The sequence below is a fragment of the Aquarana catesbeiana genome, linkage group LG09, assembly GCF_042186555.1.
Source record: "Aquarana catesbeiana isolate 2022-GZ linkage group LG09, ASM4218655v1, whole genome shotgun sequence".
NCBI classification, from domain to species: Eukaryota; Metazoa; Chordata; class Amphibia; order Anura; family Ranidae; genus Aquarana; species Aquarana catesbeiana.
The window spans coordinates 34753143-34772844 of NC_133332.1; positions in this window are offsets into that span (position 1 = coordinate 34753143).

A 19702-nucleotide genomic window follows, 5' to 3' on the forward strand; every position below is an offset into this window, starting at 1 on the left:
CAGGCAGTCTAAGGGGACCCGCCCAGTTGTTCGCACAATTTTTTTGCCTGTTCGCATGTTCGCATGGGGGGGTTTTCGGCTTGATGGCATCTGGTGGCAGGCGACGTGGCAGGTGACATGCTCAGGGCTCCCACCTTACATCAGGTATCCCCAACAGAGTTCCTCCTTACATCAGGTGTCCCCAGCGGAGTCTGCCATTTTTGCCTAAAACATTCCCGATTTTCCCGGGACAAAAGACAATTTAATCGGGACGAGCTCCGATCAGGACGAGGGTCCCAAAATCGTGATTGTCCCGGGAAAATTGGGACTGTTGGCAAGTATTTGTGAACAGAGCACATACAGAGTGAATGTTTTCTCTCTGTACTTATGGTGAGTCTGCATCCTTCTTCCTAAAGGTAAAATAAAATATGTAAAAAGCTTTCTAATATAGTAAGGGAGGAATGCACTTAAAATTTGCTGGAAGATGTTCAGATGTCATGATTTTTTTTCTCATATCTTTACTATGATGATCATTCATTCTTGCTGCTGTCACCTTTTCAGCTAGAAGATGTTTGCACAAAACACATCATTTACTTTGCAGTGTGGGAAAGTAACAACATTCTGCATTTGTGGCTCACCATCATGTACTGTAGAATGCTCTTGCTCATTGAACAGATAGATCTGTTGATTGCATGAGAAGTAGACTGGGCACCGCATCCTCTCCCATAACTCGTGGGGTGCCGCTTTGCTTGTGTGTTCTCCCCCAAGCGCACTGCTGAGATACAGGGGGCAGGGCTAGTGTAATTCACTGATGGTACCCTTGTGTCAGGTACTCACCAAGGTCGAGTTGCTGAGAGAGGCTCCCCTTGCAGCTGGGCACACGATACCCCCTGGAAGTGGCACAGCGGATATTGGGCACGAAGAAGCACGGGTCACCAGCAGGTAGAAGAAGTAGCAGGAAGGTACCCAGGTAGAGAGAAGATCAGTGCAGGGTGGTTTTGACACTGGACTAGAACTGGCTAGGCAGATGCTCAAGCAGAGTCTGGAGATGAAGACTGGAGCTGGTTCAGAGAGGAGGTTGAGGGTCAAACACAGAGGCGGGGGGTCAAACACGGGAAGTCAGGCAGTAATAAGCAGGCTGATAATCAAACACTGGGATCGAGGCAGAGGCAGAGTCCAAGAGGAGGCCGAGGGTCAAACACAGGAATCAAGCAGGTAGAGAAGTCCACAAGACAAGCCAAGGGTCAGCTGCTGGAGAGGTTCAGGTGAGGTCAAGGTCAATCCAGGTCACAACAGACGGGCACAGGTACACAGGTTCAGAAACAGGTTACAGGAAGCTGAAAAGACAAACCAGCAATGACACAATACACAAAGCTGTCTTTTATAGGCCCGCCCAGGAGACTTCCGCTGTGCGCACAACGGTGCGCATGTGCCCATGCAAATGTGGCACATCGTGCACCCGCATGTGCCGGCCCACATTATATTGTGTACTTGAATGCGTGAACCCGCCGAATCGCACACCCGTGAGCGCCGTAGCGTAACTCTTCCACGCAGATGCACAGGAAAGCGTCAACACTGGCAGATCAGATTTCTACTATTCCTCTGACAGTGCCCCCCCCCAAGGGACAGCCTCCGGATGCCCAGCTGGGCTCGCATTCCTGGGTGTCTTCTGTGAAAGTCTTGCACTAAGCAAGGGGCATGAATGTTATTAGAAGGTTCCCAAGAATTGTCTTCTGGGGGATACCCCTTCCATTCAACTAGATATTGGACCCGTCCCCCCCTTTTTCTGCAATCTATTACAGCTTCTACTTCAAATTCCTCTTACCCTTCGATCTCAATTGGAGGGGGAGGTAGTTCTTCTCTTCCTGAAAAAGGATTTGGAGTTACTGGTTTTAGTAAAGAGGCGTGGAACACTGGGTAAATCCTATATGAACTATGTAGAGCTCGTTCGAAAGCCACAGGATTTACTGCTCTCAAAATCTCAAAAGGGCCGATGAATTTCGGGTCTAGTTTACGTGATGGATAGGGAAGTTTGAGATTGACAGCAGATAGCCACACTTTATCTCTAGGGATGAGCTTTGAGTTTGAGTCGAACTCATGTTCGACTCGAACATGGGCTGTTCGCAAGTTTGCCGAACAGCGAACAATTTGGGGTGTTCGCGGCAAATTCGAATGCCGCGGAACACCCTTTAAAAGTCTATGGGAGAAATCAAAAGTGCTAATTTTAAAGGCTTATATGTATGGTATCGTCATAAAAAGTGTTTGGGGACCTGGGTCCTGCCCCAGGGGACATGTATCAATGCAAAAAAAAAGTTTTAAAAATGGCCGTTTTTTCGGGAGCAGTGATTTTAATAATGCTTAAAGTAAAACAATAAAAGTGTAATATCCCTTTAAATTTCGTAGCTGGGGGGTGTCTATAGTATGCCTGTAAAGGGGTGCATGTTTCCCGTGTTTAGAACAGTCTGACAGCAAAATTACATTTCAAAGAAAAAAAAGTCATTTAAACTACTCGCGGCTATTAATGCATTGCCGGTCCGACAATACACATAGAAGTTCATTGATAAAAACGGCATGGGAATTCCCCACAGGGGAAACCCGAACCAAAATTAAAAAAAAAAAAATGACGTAGGGGTCCCCCCAAAATTCCATACCAGGCCCTTCGGGTCTGGTATGGATATTAAGGGGAACCCCAAAAAAAAAAATTATGTGGGGGTGCCCCTAAATTCCATACCAGGCCCTTCATGTCTGGTATGAATATTAAGGGGAACCCTGGCCAAATTTTTTTTTTTTAAATGACGTGGGGGGTCCCCCTAAATTCCATACCAGGCCCTTCAGGTCTGGTATGGATATTAAGGGGAACCCCGCGCCAAAATAAAAAAAACGGCGTGGGGTCCCCCCAAAAATCCATACCAAACCCTTATCCGAGCACGCAACCTGGCAGGCCGCAGGAAAAGAGGGGGGGACAAAAGAGCGCCCCCCCTCCTGAACCGTACCAGGCCACATGCCCTCAACATTGGGAGGGTGCTTTGCGGTAGCCCCCAAAACACCTTGTCCCCATGTTGATGAGGACAAGGGACTCATCCCCACAACCCTGGCCGGTGGTTGTGGGGGTCTGCGGGCGGGGGGGCTTATCAGAATCTGGAAGCCCCCTTTAACAAGGGGACCCCCAGATCCCAGCCCTCCCCCCTGTGTGAAATGGTAAGGGGGTACTTGTACCCCTACCATTTCACTAAAAACTGTCAAAAATGTTAAAAATGACAAGAGACAGTTTTTGACAATTCCTTTATTTAAATGCTTCTTCTTTCTTCTATCTTCTATCTTCCTTCATCTTCTTCTGGTTCTTATGGATCTTCTGGTTCTTCCTCCGGTGTTCTCGTCCAGCATCTCCTCCGCGGCGTCTTCTTCCCTTCTTCTCCTCGGGCCGCTCCACATCCATGGCATGGAGGGAGGCTCCCGCTCTTCTCTTCATTTTCTTCTCTTAATCTTCTTCTCTTCATCTTCTTGTCTTCATCTTCTTTTCGGGCCGCTCCGCATCCATGCTGGCATGGAGGGAAGCTCCCGCTGTGTGACGCTTCTCCTCTTCTGACCATTCTTAAATAAGGGGGGGTGGGGCCACCCATTGAACCTGCCCCCCTCTGATGCACGGGGACATGACGGGACTTCCCTGTGGCATTCCCTGTGACGCCACAGGGAAGTCCTGTCAAGTCACCGTGCATCAGAGGGGGGCGGGATCACTGGGTGGCCCTGCCCCCGTTATTTAAGAACCGTCAGAAGAGGAGAAGCGTCACACAGCGGGAGCCTCCCTCCATGCGAGCATGGATGTGGAGCGGCCCGAAAAGAAGATGAAGACAAGAAGATGAAGAGAAGATGAAGACAAGAAGCCTCCCTCCATGCCATGGATTCGGAGCGGCCCGAGAAGAAGAAGGGAAGAAGATGCCGCGGAGGAGATGCTGGACAAGAACACCGGAGGAAGAACCAGAAGGTCCAGAAGAACCAGAAGAAGAAGATGAAGGAAGATAGAAGATAGAAGAAAGAAGAAGCATTTAAAAAAAGGAATTGTCAAAAACTGTCTCTTGTCATTTTTAACATTTTTGACAGTTTTTTTGTGAAATGGTAGGGGTACTGTACCCCCTTACCATTTCACACAGGGGGAAGGGCCGGGATCTGGGGGTCCCCTTGTTAAAGGGGGCTTCCAGATTCTGATAAGCCCCCCGCCCACAGACCCCCACAACCACCGGCCAGGGTTGTGTGGATGAGGCCCTTGTCCTCATTAACATGGGGACAAGGTGTTTTGGGGGCTACCCCAAAGCACCCTCCCAATGTTGAGGGCATGTGGCCTGGGTACGGTTCAGGAGGGGGGATGCTCTCTCGTCCCCCCCTCTTTTCCTGCGGCCTGCCAGGTTGCGTGCTCGGATAAGGGTCTAGCATGGATTTGTGGGGGGACCCCACGCCATTTTTTTTTATTTTGGCATGGGGTTCCCCTTAATATCCATACCAGACCTGAAGGGCCTGGTATGGAATTTAGGGGGACCCCCCACATCATTTTTTTTTTAAATTTTGGCCGGGGTTCCCTTAATATCCATACCAGACCTGAAGGGCCTGGTATGTAATTTAGGGGGACCCCCACGTCATTTAAAAAAAAAATTTTGGTTCGGGGTTCCCATGTGGGGAATTCCCATGCCGTTTTTATCATTGAACTTCTATGTGCATTGTCAGACCGGCAATGCATTAATAGCCGCGGGTAGTTTTAAATGACTTTTTTTCCTTTGAAATGTCATTTTGCTGTCAGACTGTTCTAAACACGGGAAACCTGCACCCCTTTACAGGCATACTATAGACATCCCCCAGCTACGAAATTTAAAGGGATATTACACTTTTATTGTTTCACTTTAAGCATTATTAAAATCACTGCTCCCGAAAAAACGGCCGTTTTTAAAACTTTTTTTGCATTGATCCTTGTCCCCTGGGGCAGGACCCAGGTCCCCAAACACTTTTTATGACAATAACTTGCATATAAGCCTTTAAAATAAGCACTTTTGATTATTCATGTTCGTGTCCCATAGACTTTAACGGTGTTCGCGTGTTCGAATAAATTTTTTGCCTGTTCGCATGTTCTGGTGTGAACCGAACAGGGGGGTGTTCGGCTCATCCCTAATGGAGACATCTTTCCAGGGATGTTCAGGTACAGGTAAGGATCTTAGAAGTCCCCAGGCCTTGGTGTTTGAAACCTTACTGTGTTAAGAAGTGATACATCATTGCGCATAATTCTTGCAGTCTTGCCTTCAGCTCGGCCACCAAAAAAAACATTAATCAATTTGGAGGTCTTTTGTATTTCAAAGTGCCCTGCCAGCTTGTGGTCGTGAAAAGTCTGCATAATTTTGAGTCTCACTGAGGGAGGAACGAATACCTTGTTCTGGGCCCATAGCAATCCATTCTTCCTTTCTAGAGAGGATCTTTCGGATCTGGTGCATTGACTGCAGGCCTGTTTGATTGCCGACTTGAGATTGGGCTGAATGAGACAAAGGAAGTTATGTGGGGATAGGATGGTTCCAGGTTCTGTTGGTTCGCATACTTCAGGGAACACACGGGAAAGTGCATCCGCCTTCTTGTTCTTGGAGCCAGGTCGATAAGAAATGTAGAAGTTGAACCTTGAGAAGAATAAAGCCCAACAGGCTTGTCGAGGTCTAAGGCGCTTGGCAGTTTGGAAGTACTCCAGGTTTCAGTGGTCCGTGAAAATCATGATGGGTTGGGAAGCCCCCTCCAGCAAGTATCACCATTCTTCTAAGGCAAATTTTATAGCTAGCAGTTCTCGGTCCCCAACGTCGTAATTTTTCTCCGGGGGGGCTGAGTTTACGAGAGGCAAAGTCTACTGGGTGAAGCAGTGCTTTTTGGCCACTTCTTTGGGAGAGGATAGCTCCTAACTCAGACTCCGAGGCATCTACTTCTAGTACATAGGGCAAAACTGACTGGATTGGGATGTTGGAGAACAGGAGCTGATATAAAAAGTCTTTTCAATTCATCAAAAGTTTCCTGGGCTTCTGGTGACCATTGGAATCTAGCTTGCTGGCAGGTGAACTGAGTGATGGGAGAGATGATTGAGAACCTGCGATTAAAAATTGGTGAAGCCAGCGAATCACTGAACCCCTTTTTGTCAGAAGGAGATGGCCACTCCTGGATGGCTTTAACTTTTTGTGGGTCCATTGCGACTTCTCCTGTGGAAATGATGAACCCAAGGAACTGGATAGTATCCCTCTCAAATTCACATTTCTCTCCTTTTAGGTACAGCCCATGTTTTCTGAGGATCGAAAGCACCCTCTTCACATGAGTTTGATGTAGCTCTACTGTAGTGGAAAAAATCAAGATGTCATCAAGATACACAATCACAAAGTTATCTAGATACTCACGGAAGATGTCATTGACCAGGTGTTGAAACATTGCCGGGGCATTGCAAAGCCCGAAAGGGCTAAATACTCAAAAAGCCCAAATCTGGACCTGAAAGCTGTCTTCCACTCTTCTCCGTCACGCATCCAAACAAGATTATATGCCCCCCGAAGATCTAGCTTGGTGAATATTTGGGCGGTTCAAAGACGTTGGAAAGTTCAGGAATGAGAGGGAGTGAATATCTATTTTTGATAGTAATTTTATTGAGCTCTCTATAGTCCACACAAGGACTCAGTGATCCGTCCTTTTTTTCCACAAAAAAAAGATTAGTGCCTCGGGTGGGGATGAAGAGGGATAGATGAATCCCTTTTCAAGGTTCTTGTCCATATAGGAATGAAGAGCTTCTAATTCGGTCTCAGACAGAGGGAAGATGCTGCCGAAGGGGATTTCAGAACCAGGAGATCAATAGGGCAATCATAAGGCCGATGGGGTGGCAAACTGTTAGCCTTTTTCTTGTCAAAGATGTCCAGAAATTCATGATAGGCTGAAGAGACATGCTGGAGACCTTCTGGCATAGGCTGTATGGTTGAACAGGTGGCAGTTCTGTTGTAGCTTGGCAAAAGGCAATGTTGAGAGCAATACTCAGAGGAGAAGAGAATTTCTTTTTTGCACCACTTGATCTGAAGATCATGGGCCTGCAACCATGGGTAACAAAAAAACAAGTAAAAAGGCGCAAAGCAGGTATACCTCACATAACAGATCCTAAATAGTCCAATGGCAGGGTTGGTATATATAGATGTATATAGATGTATATACAGTAGAAAGTCAATCAGGGCTGCCACCAAAAAAAGACCAGAAGCAAGGTCCAATAGGCTGAGGAAGATAAAACAAGGAAGAGGGGCGCCTCTGAGTATATATCAATAATCATTTATTTACAACAAACAATATCCACTCACATGGAAGACTGTAGTATTGCATTCCGGTGCATCTCTGAGTAGAGGAGAGTTTGGAGGACCACAAGTCTCAGCAAGTCCATGCAGTGCTGGTCACACATCAGGTCCTGGCAGGGATGGATGGTGGTGGCAGAACACGGTGGGAGCTCCCTCGGGTCTCCAGATGGCACTTCCGGATAGATGGTGGGTTTAAGAGTAACATAGACCAACAGTCTGTGGGTTCCAGGGAGGGGGAGAGGGGACGCCTCTTCCTTGTTTTATCTGCAACCATGGGTATCCTAGGATAATTGGAAACATGGGTGAGCTAATAATGTCAAAGCGAAGAAATTCTCTGTGGCCAGAGTCAGTGGAGGTAAGGATGGGCTTGGTTTCTTGGGTGACCGGGCCCAGAGCAGGGTAGGGACCCATCTGCCAGGTGTGTTTGCAAGTATTGTTTCTTGACTTGGAGAGGAACATGCAGACTTTGAGCGAGGGATGCTTCTAGGAAACAACTGCAGGCTCCTGAGTCAATGATGGCCAGTAGCCGAACTTCCTCTTCCTCCACCTGAAAAGAGACCGGGAGGATAAGGTGAGACTGGCTAGAACCAACAACTTGAAAGTTCATGGCAAACTGTGAACGGGACTTACTAGGTCTCACAGGGCAGTTGCATAAGAAGTGGCCCGCTTCTCCACAGTACAAGCAAAGTTTGGCCTGACGTCGGCAAAGTCTTTTATTGGGAGTGAGTGGAGACCGAATTAAACCCAGTTGCATGGGCTCGCTGTCAGAAGAGGCAGAAGGGACCATGGAAGTAGCAGGAACAGAAGGAACCCGAGGTAACATCCAGGTTGGTTTAGATGACTGGAAACGCTGGGAACGTCGTTCCCGGAAGCGTCTGTCAAGTTTGGTGGCAAGTTGGATCAGATCTTCCAGGGAGGCAGGAGTATCCACCCGAGCCAATTTGTCTTTTAGAGTTTCCGAGAGACCCTGGCGATACTGGTATTTGAGAGCGGCCTCATTCCAGTTGGTGCCTCCTGCTCATTTTTGGAATTCCACAGTATAATATTCCACGGGTTTCTTCCCCTGGGTCAGGGTGTGCAAAATGGATTCAGCGGTGGCAGTGCGCTGCGGGTCGTCATACAACTGACCTATTGATTCAAAGAAAGTGTCCACCGAGTTGAGAAGGGGACTCTTCTGTTCGATGAGATTGTGGGCCCAAGTTTGTGGTTCATCAGACAGCAAGGAGATGGCAAATCCCACTTTCACAGACTCGGAGTGAAAAGTCCTGGGTTGGAGGGCTAAGTACAACTGGCAAGCATTTTTAAATGCCCTGAACTTCTTCCGGTTCCCGGAAAACCGTTCCGGAGTGGGAACCCTGGGTTCAGGAAAGGTCATCACTACTGCGGGAGCAGGGTTGGTTTGACCTTGCTGGGAAGATGTTCCACTGGCAGACGCAGACATGGTATCCAAGAGACCTGGGGCTGTAGTCAGGTGCTGAAGGTGGCCTTCAATCTGGAAATAGCCGTCTTGAAGTCTCTGAACAGCCTGGGTAAGGGCTGAAACTTGCTGGCAAAGCGCCTCAAGGGAAGAGCCAGCTCTGTCGGCCTCACTCATGGCTGGTTTGTACTGTCAGGTACTCACCAAGACAGAGTTGCTGAGAGAGGCTCCCCTTGCAGCTGGGCGCATGATACCCCCTGGAAGTGGCACAGCGGGTATTGGGCATGAAGAAGCACGGGTCACCAGCAGGTAGAAGAAGCAGCAGGAAGGTACCCAGGTAGAGAGAAGATCCATGCAGGGTGGTTTTGACACTGGACTGGAACTGGCTAGGCAGACACTCAAGCAGAGTCTGGAGATGAAGACTGGAGCTGGTTCAGAGAGGAGGTCGAGGGTCAAACACAGAGGCAAAGTCCAGAAACAAGCCGGGGGTTAAACACGGGAAGTCAGGCAGTAATAAGCAGTCTGATAATCAAACACTGGGATCGAGGCAGAGGCAGAGTCCAAGAGGAGGCCGAGGGTCAAACACAGAAATCAAGCAGGTAGAGAAGTCCACAAGACAAGCCAAGGGTCAGGTGCTGGAGAGGTTCAGGCAAGGTCAAGGTCAATCCGGATCACAAAAGGCGGGCACAGGTACACAGGTTCAGGAACAGGTTACAGGAAGCTGAAAAGACAAACCAGCATTGACACAATACACAGAGCTGTCTTTTATAGGCCGTCCGGGAGACTTCCGCTGTGCGCACAACGGCGCGCACCTGCCCATGCAATTGCGGCACATCACGCACCCGCATGCGCTGGCCCACGGTATTGTGTACTTGAACATGTGAACCCGCCGAATCGCGCACCCGTGAGTGCTGTAGCCCAACTCTTCTGCGCAGATGCACAGGAAAGCGCTGACGCTGGCAGGTCAGATTTCTACTATTCCTCTGACACCTTGGCCAATTAAAGTGTGTGGATCCTTCCTCACTCTCCCTCCACCAGCAAAAGACAAGTGTCATTGCCCAGCAAGTGAGACTGTCACTGTAGGGGCAGGAGTTAGAAGGAAATGGGCATTTTGTGAAAGCTGTGGGAAAGGAACAAGAGTCAGCCTCTATGTTGTGCTACACTACACCCTGTGCAATTCAGCTGGCGACCTTCAATTTACATACCAATACCACCAACTGCCCACAATTTACATATCAATACCGCCTGCCGCCCACGATTTACATATCAATATCGCCTGCTGCCAACAATTTACATATCAATACCTCTTGCCGCCCACGATTTACATAACGATACCACCTGCAATTTATATAACAATACAGCCCGCAATTTACATATTAATTGTGTACTCACACAGCGGAAACAGCATTAATGACTCACTGGACTGTGGACCTATCTCAAGGTAGGGGCCTGGAGCTACAGCTCCAATAGCCCCTATGTTAATCCGGCCCTGCCTCCACCTAGAACAGGGCTCCAGCATATGTAGACATGATCCCTTTCTAGGACAATAACTAGTAACTCACCCAAAATAAGTAACAGCAGTAGTACTGTAGTGTAACGGTCACAGCCAAATAATCAGACCAGTGGTGATATGCAATCTCTACTTTACTTAACAGTGAACTTCAACATAAATTGTACCGGAAATCATGCGAAATTGGGTATACAGTACAGAACATTATTATGAACCATAAAGGAAGAGGATATAACAATTTCACTGCCTTTCAACTGATGTCCACAAGGTGGCAGCAGCGTGTTCTGAGTCCAATCAACAGATAGAAATGAAAACTTAAGAATCTCACGTGTTCCAAATAGTAATCGTTCATTCCACAGACTGTGAGCTGAGTGGACATCCTGCTGACACAAACTTCATGCTGGCACTGCTTTCTACTTGCTTTGGTCAGGGGCATGTCCAGGAGCTCAGAGGATTGTGGGGAGTTAAGTTAAAGGGACCTGCACCAGAATCTGGACAAAAGGGCATCCCACTACACTGCACTCCGCTTGAACTTGCGATTCCAGGCAAGTTTACCGACCAGACAAAGTCCTCATGTGAAAAACGTTCAGGTGGTTTCCCAAAGTTGTGTCTCTGAGAGCATCTCAAGGGTTGAGGTTCAGGCTCCTCTTCAGGAGCAGGCAAAGGTACATCTTCACTTTCAGGCATCTCAGTGGACAGTGCGTCAGAGGGCTCCACAGCAGGAGTAGGAATCCGAGCTGGGCAATCATTGGGCTGCCTGGCATTGTCTGTATCTGTATTCTCTCCTTGGAGATTTGGAGGCAACAGTGAAGGGACAGGGAATAACCACCACTGATTCTGCTGGGACTGCTACAGGTGGCTTGGAAACCTGTTCCTCCGGCTCTCTAGATAAGCTTTCAGGCACCTCTATGTAATTTCTAATAGGTTTGAGGAGCCGGCGGTGTAGCCTCCTTGGCCTATCTTGTGTATTTTCCTTCTGGACATCATAGACTGGCACTCCTGGAATTGGTTGCTGTAGCACCACTCCGGACACGTCCTCCCATGGAGTTTGTAGCTTGCCCTGCTGATGTGCACCTTTGCGCCTGATCAAGACCCTGTCTCCCGGCTTCAGGTCATAGACCTCTGTTCCTGACTCTTCTTCCACCCAAGTTCGCTCCTTTACAAACTGTTGGACTTCTGACAGGTGTCACCTTCACTCTCGAATCCAAGTTGCTGGAGTATACTCCAGATCTTCAGTGAGGACAGCACCCCATATATCTGTGGGTCCCCCAAGAGTACGGCCAAACATCACGTGGTAAGGAGACCAAGCTGTCGCTGAGTGCACAGTATGATTATACTTCCAAACCACTTTGGCCAAGTAATGGGTCCATCTGGTTCGTTTCTCACGGGCCAGCCCTCTCAACAGTTGTATCAGGGTAAGGTTAAACCTCTCGCAGGCTCCGTTACCCTGTGGGTGATATGGGGTCGTATGCGTCTTCTTGACACCTAAGGAGCAACACCACTCCTGGAAGAACTCACTTTCAAAGCAGGGCCCTTGATCTGAATGTATCTTCTGAGGGCAACCATAAGGGAGACAGAAGTGCTTCCACACTGCTTGAGCTGCAGTCTTTGCAGTCTGGTCACGAGTTGGTACAGCTACTGCAAACTTGGTAAAGTGGTCCACCATGACAAGGACATGGCGATGTCCATCTTCCAACATGTCGAGGGTGAGGAAGTCAACTGTCAATACTTCCAATGGGGCAGACGTGTTCCAAGTCATGGGAGGCACCTGGACCTCAGCCCCCTTGGTCACGGAGCATACCGCACATTGCCGACATATCTGATCAATCAACTGGAACAGCCCCACACACATGGCTTGCCTTTTGAATCAGGCGAATGTCTTGTGGACACCCCAATGTCCTCCTTCCACATGGATCCTTTCTGCCACTGGTTGAGCTCTGACCCGGGACAGTACGACCTGCCAGGTTACTGAAGAGTCATGGGGGAACATTATTCTGCGATACAATATGCCATTTCTCAAGAGGAGGCGTGACCATTCGTTCAGCAGTTTTTGTGTTTCTGGTAGCAGTTGTGATCTTTCAATTCTACTGGGCCAGCGCTGTAACTGCATTGCCTTTATGACTGGGGCAATCACAGGGTCATCCTTCTGCGTTTCTGCCCAGTTACAATTTTCCAATACCTGGATGAGGTCCACCTGTGGTCTACTCTTAGGTCTAGCCCCCATTAAGGGTGGGATTTCTTTGTCTTTGGCCTCTTCATCCGCATCTCACTGTGGTTGGGCTGAAGGGTACCGTGATAGGGCATCAACCACGTGGCTCTCCTTTCCTGGGTGGTAATGCAGGGAAAAGTCAAACTTTGCCAGACGTGCTGCCCATCTTTGTTCCAGAGTGTCAAGTTTGGATGTCTGGAGATGTACTAAGGGGTTATTGTCCATCCAGACTTCGAACTTAGACCCTGTGAGATACTCGGTGAAACGTTCTGTGACGGCCCACACCAGCGCTAATAGTTCCAACTTGAAGGAGCTGTAGTTTGCAGGGTTTCTCTCAGTTGGATGAAGGCTGCGGCTGGCATAAGCAATAACCTGTTCCTTACCATCTTGCATTTGTGAGAGCACGGCCCCCAGGCCCTGGTTACTGGCATCAGTTTGTAACCGAAAGGGAAGGGAGAAATCAGCAAAGGCCAATGCAGGGGCTGACACCAACCATTGCTTTAAGAAGTCAAATGCCTCTTGCTGTTCCAGTCCCCATTTTACCCTCTTGTGACCTCCTTTCTGGTCTACTCCATGTAGTAACTTCTGGATTGGAGCAGCATGATGGGCGTAGTGCTTGATGAAACGTCGATAGTGCACCGCTAACCCTAGGAAGGCTCTAACCTCAGTCACGGTTGATGGTGCCTTCCATTCTTGTATTACCTTGATTTTCTCTGGGTTGGGGAGCACACACTGTTTTGAAATGATATGTCCCAAATATTCAATCTCACTTTTGCACAGGTGGCATTTTTTTGACTTAAGCTTCAGCCCATACTGATGTAGCCTGGCTAGAACAGCATCGAGGTGGGCAAGATGTTCCTCGAAGGTGGCAGAGAACACCACGATATCATCAAGATAAATTAAGATGCTATCCAGGTTCATATCCCCAAGACAATGCTCCATTGTTCTCTGGAAGGTAGCAGGTGCATTGTTCAGTCCGAAAGGCATTCTCTTGAACTGCCATAGTCCCATAGGGGTAATGAAAGCAGTTTTTGGTCATTCGGCTTTGGCCACAGGGATCTGCCAATACCCACTGGTGAGATCAAGCGTGGAAAAGAACTTTGCTTTCCCTAGAGCTGTTAGGGACTCTTCAATCCGTGGCAGGGGATAGGCGTCTCTTGTAGTGACAGCATTCAACCGTCTATAATCTACACAGAAGCGGAGGGTGCCATCCTTTTTCCGCACTAATACAACGGGAGCTGCCCATGGGCTCTTGCTGTCTTCAATTACGCCTTGTTGCATCATCTGTTCCAACATCTGCTTGACTTCCTGATAAAGGTGAGGGGGTATGCTTCTGTAGCGATCCCTGATGGGTGGATTCCCTCCTGTTGAGATCTCATGTTCAATTCCATTGCTACAGCCCAGGTCAAAATCCCCCTGGGAAAATGCCTCTGACCACTTATCCACCAGTTGCCTTACTGCTTCTATTTTGGTGGGTGTGAGTTCCTCAGTGGACAGCTGAAGTGGAAGTATCTGTTCTCCTACCCATGCTGGGTCTGCTCCTGCTGGACATTTGGCAACATTCACTTTAGCTACATAACGTCGTCCGTGAAATTTCTGGAGCTCTATGTGGTCCACTTTGGGAGAAATCACACCTGAAATCAGGGCCAGTTCCGCCACTGGTGTCCCTGGGGGCAAGTGAAGTGGGATCGTCTTGCTGTTCGGCATCCTAACTAGCACGGTGCCTTGACGAACTACTGTGAGAGTTCTAGCAACAAATGGGGCCATATCTGAGGGTAAGGGTTCCACTAGCCCTGGGACGCCCTGCAGTCTATGGCATGATCCAACATTTATGGGAAGTACAAGTTCTTTGCAGGGAGGTGTTACAATCTCTGTCCCAAAAGGAACCCTCACGACACCAGCCTTTTCATTAATGTTTGCAATACTTGCGTCAGAGCCCTTTAGTGCTGCCAAGGTAAGGAGCAGCTTTCTAACTTCTTTAGGTGGTCCCAGGTGTGTAGGACACCGTTTTAACAGCTCAGGCCTCAGCCCCTGGATGATATTCATGCCAAATATCACCTGCGGTCGACCTTTTCCTGATGCTCGTGTAACCACAACACCTTTTTGGCCAAGGTCCTGTCCCCACAGTTCTACTTTCATCCAGGTAATCCTGACCACTTCTATAGGAAGTTTGTTGGCAGCTGTCAGTGAGATCCAGGGGGTATCCTGACTCATTTTCTTCTTTGGGAAGTATCGCTGGAACAAGGGTTCTGGTACAATGGTGACTTGGGACCCAGTGTCGAAAAGACATTCGACCTCTTGGCCATCGAAGTACCCGTGTACCACAGGGCAATCGACCACCATGCCCTCCGTGTGTGATGGGGGCGCTCTGAGTTTAATGGCTCCCTCGGTATTCGATCAGGACAGTCCCTCAAGCGATGTCCCTTTTGTCGACAGCCCCAACATGGAGAGGGTGACCTCTCCCGTCTTGGTCGTCTGCGGGGCGGTGATCGGTTTCTCCATGAAGGGGTGTGTTCCCTTGGCCCCCTTGGATTGTCTCGCTCACGTCTCAGTGTGGCAAGTTCTGTCTGGAGCTGGGCCATTCCTTCTGTCAGCTTGTGGATGGCCATCTCCCACGGAGCTGTGTGTCCAGTTTGTGGTGGTTTACATGGTTTATCACCTGTGCTGGCCATGAGGAGGTCCGTACTGGCACATCTGGGTTCTGAATATAGGATAGCTGCTTCCAGAATTTCATGGAATTTTAAGTTTGGGTTACTTCTGTCATTCTCTTGTAACTTTTCCCTGACTTTGTCAGACAGAAGCCCATCCACAAACTGATCCTTCAGCCACCCATCTGTATCACTCCAGCCAGCACATCCTGCTCGCCTCCTCTCCTTGTGCCGGATCTCGGCTGCTATATCCAGCAGTTCCAGGGCATACTGCGGAATGGATTCTCCCACTCTCTGCCTTCTACTGATAAAGCGAGCTCTAAGATCCCCTAATGCAACCGTCTGGGTGCACACTGCTTCCAAGCGGCTGATTATCTTGTCTAGGGAGTCCTGGTCCTCTGCTGGAAGGTGTAGGATCAATTTCCTTGCTTCCCCTTCAAGGGCATTAATGGTCAGGTCTGCCTGCTGTGCAGGTGGGACCCCATATGACCGGATCAAGCCCTGCAACCTCCTAATCCAATCATCTAAGTCCTGATCCAGTCCTGTATACTTAGGCAGCTGTTGTGGTAGCAATCCTGCCAGCAGTAGAGAAGCTATGGCAGACTGTTTAACTCCCTCAGTGCCGCTGCGGACTCGCTCTGCCCTTGTGCTGTTCTCCTCATCACTGTCTGACATGGCTGCATCCTGTTTGTGATGCCAAGTGTAGTGTAACGGTCACAGCCAAATAATCAGACCAGTGGTGATATGCAATCTCTACTTTACTTAACAGTGAACTTCAACATAAATTGTACCGGAAATTGTGCGAAATTGGGTATACTGTACAGAACATTAATATGAACCATAAAGGAAGAGGATATAACAATTTCACTGCCTTTCAACTGATGTCCACAAGGGGGCAGCAGTGTGTTCTGAGTCCAATCAACAGATAGAAATGAAAACTTAAGAATCTCACGTGTTCCAAAATATTAATCGTTCATTCCACAGACTGTGAGCTGAGTGGACCTCCTGCTGACACAAACTTCATGCTGGCACTGCTTTGGTCAGGGGGTTCTGGTGGCTGGAGATAGGGCCAACTCACTTCATGGATAGCTTCCACCAATGGACTGTAACAGAGTCCTCTCCAGTGACTGGGGGTTGGAAAGATACTGCGTGCTCTTGTGCTCACTGCTGGTGGCCTGCACACCAGACTTAACAGGGGAGGACCCAGCACCTGAGAATGGCTCACTTGCCCAGTCACTGCTGTCCCATCAGGCAGGATCTCTCTGAGCACAGGAAGCTGGGTGGAGCTGACTTTAATATCCCCCGGGCATGTCCAGGAGCTCAGAGGATTGTGGGGAGTTGAGTTAAAGGGACCTGCACCAGAATCTGGACAAAAGGGCATCCCACTACAGTGCTAATACACCCAGCATAGATTTCTAAGAGTAAAGATATGCAGACATACCAACAGGTGATTAGTGTGACTTTATACAGTATCTCACAAAAGTGAGTACACCCCTCACATTTTTGTAAATATTTTATTATATCTTTTCATATGACAACACTGAAGAAATGACACTTTGTTACAATGTAAAGTAATGAGTGTACAGCTTGTATAACAGTGTAAATTTGCTGTCCCCTCAAAATAACTCAACCCACAGCCATTATTTGTCTAAACTGCTGGTAACAAAAGTGAGCACACCCCAAAGTGAAAATGTTCAAATTGGGCCCAAAGTGTCATTATTTTGTGTGGCCACTATTATTTTCCAGCACTGCCTTAACCCTCTTGGGCATGGAGTTCACCAGAACTTCATGGGTTGCCACTGGAGTCCTCTTCCACTCCTCCATGATGACATCACGGAGCTGGTGGATGTTAGTGACCTTGCGCTCCTTCACCCTCCGTCTGAGGATGCCCCACAGATGCTCAATAAGGTTTAGGTCTGGAGACATGCTTGGCCAGTCCATCACCTTTACCCTCAGCTTCTTTAGCAAGGCAGAGGCTATCTTGAAGGTGTGTTTGGAGTTTGTTATGTTGGAATACTGCCCTGAGGCCCAGTCTCCAAAGGGAGGGGATCATGCTCTGCTTCAGTATGTCACAGTAAATTTTGGCATTCATGGTTCCCTCAATGATCTGTAGCTCCTCAGTGCCAGCAGCACCCATGCAGTCCCAGACCATGACACTCCCACCACAATGCTTGACTGTAGGGAAGACACACTTGTCTTTGTACTCCTCACCTGGTTGCCGCCACACATGCTTGACATCATCTGAATCAAATAAGTTTATCTTGGTCTCATCAGACCACAGGACATGGTTCCAGTAATCCATGCAGTGGCAGCCCGTCCATAGGGGGGGCCTGGGCACCCCCCCCTACAGGCAGTCTAAAAAAAAAGGAGGGGGGTTTTGATGGTGACACACTCTGCAATCTGGTGACACACTCTTCAATCTGGTGACACACTCCGCAATCTGGTGACACACTCCGCAATCTGGTGACACACGCTGCAATCTGGTAAAACACTCTTCAATCTGGTGACACACGCTGCAATCTGGTGACACACTCTGCAATCTAGTGACACATGCTGCAATCTGGTGACACACTCTGCAATCTGGTGACACACGCTGCAATCTGGTGACACATGCTGCAATCTGGTGACACACTCTGCAATCTGGTGACACATGCTGCAATCTGGTGACACACGCTGCAATCTGGTGACACATGCTGTAATTTGTTGACACACGCTGTAATTTGGTGACACATGCTGCATTTTGGTGACACATGCTGTAATTTGGTGACACACACTGCAATTTGGTGACACATGCTGCAATCTGGTGACACACTCTGCAATCTGGTGACACATGCTGCAATCTGGTGACACACGCTGCAATCTGGTGACACATGCTGTAATTTGTTGACACACGCTGTAATTTGGTGACACATGCTGCATTTTGGTGACACATGCTGCAATCTGGTGACACACTCTGCAATCTGGTGACACACGCTGCAATCTGGTGACACATGCTGTAATTTGGTTACACACGCTGTAATTTGGTGACACACGCTGCAATTTGGTGACACATGCTGTAATTTGGTGACACACACTGCAATTTGGTGACACGTGCTGCAATTTGGTGACACACGCTGCTGCAATTTGGTGACACACGCTGCTGCAATTTGGTGACACACGCTGCAATTTGGTGACACATGCTGCAATTTGGTGACACATGCTGCAATTTGGTGACACACGCTGCTGCAATTTGGTGACACATTCTGCAATTTGGTGACACATGCTGCTGCAATTTGGTGACACATGCTGCAATTTGGTGGTGACACACGCTGCAATTTGGTGGTGACACACGCTGCAATTTGGTGACACATGCTGCTGCAATTTGGTGACACACGCTGCAATTTGGTGACACATGCTGCTGCAATTTGGTGACACATGCTGCAATTTGGTGACACATGCTGCTGCAATTTGGTGACACATGTTGCTGCAATTTGGTGACACATTCTGCTGCAATTTGGTGACACATTCTGCTGAAATTTGGTGGTGACACATGCTGCAATTTGGTGACACATGCTGTTGCAATTTGGTGACACATGCTGCAATTTGATGACACATGCTGCTGCAATTTGGTGGTGACACATGCTGCTGCAATTTGGTGGTGACACATGCTGCTGCAATTTGGTGACACATGCTGCTGCAATTTGGTGGTGACACATGCTGCTGCAATTTGGTGGTGACACATGCTGCTGCAATTTGTGGTGACACATGCTGCTGCATTTGGTGGGACACAGACTGCATTTTATGTGACACAGGCTGCATGTAAGGAGGGACTCCACTGGGGGCACCTGATGTAAGGAGGGACTCCACTGGGGACACCCGATGGCATCTGATGGCAGGCAACGTGGCTAGTGACATGCTCAGGGCTCCCACTTATTCTGCATTATAGTGAGTTGAATGATTTCATTTTATATTACAATGTAATAATAGAAATAATGCGCTACAATCATCCTGACACCATAACAACCATGGTGCCGGGATGATTGACAGGTGTTTGAAGTATCTTTATCTGCTGATTGTTAAACTTTCTAGAATACACATATTTCTATTGTTGTGTAGGATCTGGGCCTGTTGTCCCTTCATCCCTCTCTCCCTCTCCCTCCATCCCTCGTTCATCTCAGACACTAACCACACCACCTTAGACCCATGCCCACTATTTTGCTGAAACCACGCCCATTTTCACCAAGTGGGAGGGGTCAAAAAGGAAGGGTGGGGCCTGGCGCCCCCCCATCCTAAAACTTCACCAGCCGCCAATGAATCCATGTCCTTAGTCTGCTTGTCTTCAGCAAAGGGTTTGTGGGCTTTCTTGTGTATCTTTTAGAAGAAGCTTACTTCTGAGATGACAGCCATGCAGACCAATTTGATACAGTGTGTGGCGTATAGTCTGAGCACTGACAGGCTGACCCCCCACCCTTTCAACCTCTGCAGCAATGCTGGCAGCACTCATTCGTCTATTTCACAAAGACAACCTCTGGATATGACGCTGAGCACGTGCACTCAACTTTAGTTGACCATGGCGAGGCCTGTTCTGAGAGGAACCTGTCCTGTTAAACCGCTGTATGGTCTTGGTCA